The following is a 2,471-nucleotide window of genomic DNA, read 5'->3' as shown; positions in this document are numbered from 1 at the left end:
CCTGGAGCCAAGGATTGAAACCTGAGAAGATCTTCCAGTAGGTACAAAGATCCTTTTCACTAACTTTAACTCGCCTACTCTGCAATAGGGAGTGCAGGGCTCGAGCCTGCGGGGCTCGAGAGTAAGGGAGGTTTTCCATTGCAGACGGTCACTCACCCATCCCTTAGATGCTGGTTAGGTCCCTGCCTGATGTTGGGAACCAGTTGTGGACAAGTCCTGCCGGGGGTGAGGACAACGGAGATGTAAAGACCCGACTCTGGGGACCAGGTTCAGTGACGCAGATCCACTTTATTCAGGAAGTAAACTAGCTTATATACATGGGTTCAGCCAATAGGATGTTACAGCATGTACTTCATAGTCAATGGCTGAAAAGATCAGGGAGCTGCATGGTTGGTGCTAAGTCACTTCCTTATAGCGGGCAAGCCTCCTTCCTGGGTATGCCAGGAGGCTTCTGGGAGCTGGAGTTTTCTCACAGCATTGCATCAGCTACAGCTGCTAGGAATGCGCTCTGCACTCCACCCACAAAAATTAATTCCACCTGACCTAAAACTGTCTTCTGAAATCACCACACAGAGTTAAGGGTTAGATTTCTTCCACCTTTGTCAACCCTGAGCACAAAACAGGTGGATACTGAACAGAAAATATGTTTTTATAAAAGTTCACTTTTCACATAAAACATATTCTCAGTATTTTCAATATAACATATAGTAATATAAAACAAGAAAAAGAAAATCTTAACATAAAAAGAGTCAGACAGGAGTGGTTTAAAAGAGATCCCAGGTTCTACCTCTGGTTTAGGAACTGGACCCTCATACAATAACCAGGTCTAAATCAGTCACTTGTATCCCTTTTCTTTGTCTTTGCAGGAGAAATGTTTCTCCAATATTTCAGGCTACCAAAATAAATCAGCATTTGTGACCAATAGCTTCTACCTTGTCCTCTCATCATATTGACCATAGCAGATGGCATACCCTAACACTCCATGATCACAAGTCTCATCAGATTGCTCTCTGTAGCATGTACACAGGCCCCAGAGAATCCACACAACTTAGTGAATTGTTGATGGATGTGTTGCAGCTACCTTTGAATATCTGGGGAATTTAACTGCAACATAAATTGAGGTATAATGGGGGTATACTTGCTGTACCCAGAATCTTACTGGGTAGCAGTGGTTACTTCCATTATATCATATTTAATTAATCATCACAATTACTTCTTGAAATATCTATTTTTATTCTCTTTTTATAAAAGAGTTACAGAACTTTCCCATGTTCACATATCTAGTAGTGACAGAGATAAGTCTTGAAACAGTCTGTGTTCTTGGCTCAAACTCATTTCTATGTCATTCCACTGGCTCCACTTACAGTGGTTCTGTAAGTTGATGACCAGGAAAAATCAAAAGGACAAGGGCACTTTTACCTAAATAAAATGAAAAGCCACCATTGAAAAGGAAAAGTTATAAAGAAAGAGAAAAGGAAGGGCCTTCAAGGAAAAATTTTAAAATGTGATCAGACATCAGCAAATCTAGTGATTAACTTCAATTATTTTGTACATATATTCCTTGTTACACATAAATGACAAAAAGAATTACAGTTCATTAGAGTCATAATAAATTGTATAAAAAAAATGCCTTCAACACCCACTATCTAATGTTTATTTTCAGTAATTTGGCAGAATAGGCACTATTATTATTATCTCCTCCTTATAAATGAAGAAGCCAACCCTCAGGTGAAATGATGTGCTCATGTTTATACATTGAGCAAGTGACAAAGTCAAGATTTGAGCCAGGTGCTCTGACTCCAAATAGAGAGAGTACTCTTTGCTTTCTTAGGTCTCATTCTATAATAAACAACCTTCTCTCAGAGTGAGGCCTAATGTTTCCCTCAGTGATAACATTTAACTTAGGGTAACAGATAAAGATGTAGGACCTATGTTGCAAAAATAAATCCTTACAGGTTTATTTCTGCTATGGGGGAATGATTTGATTGCCAGGTCTTGATAAACATAAAAAAATTGGTATTAAATGCTAAATTTTAAATATACTACCAGTGAATTACATTGGGATTATTGAGGTTATTGCCAATGGCTTTGCATTTTGGAGCAGTTTCTAAAAAATTTCTTTAATGAGGGAATAATCTACATAATGGAAAAATAGTGGAATAAAATCAAGTTGAAAAAATCATTATGCTTTCTAGTCTGACTATGGGTCTGACAAGATTATAGAGTTTAACAAATTAAACTAGGAACTATATGGGTGACTTTTTCTAAGCTTATATATCTTATTTTAAAAATAATAGACCCTGATTTTATAAAAAACACTATTATGAAGATTACAAAACTGGACATACTAATATTAAAAGGAATCTAAAAGATTTAATCTTTCCTATTTTTTTAAGATACTGTTTTGAGTTTAAATTTAGAAAAAATAGATAATATAAAACACACCTGAAGTTCCAATTATCTTTAAAAAA

This window comes from Saccopteryx leptura, chromosome 9, assembly GCF_036850995.1.
Source record: "Saccopteryx leptura isolate mSacLep1 chromosome 9, mSacLep1_pri_phased_curated, whole genome shotgun sequence".
In the NCBI taxonomy this organism is placed as follows: Eukaryota; Metazoa; Chordata; class Mammalia; order Chiroptera; family Emballonuridae; genus Saccopteryx; species Saccopteryx leptura.
Note: the sequence above shows the minus strand (reverse complement) of the source record.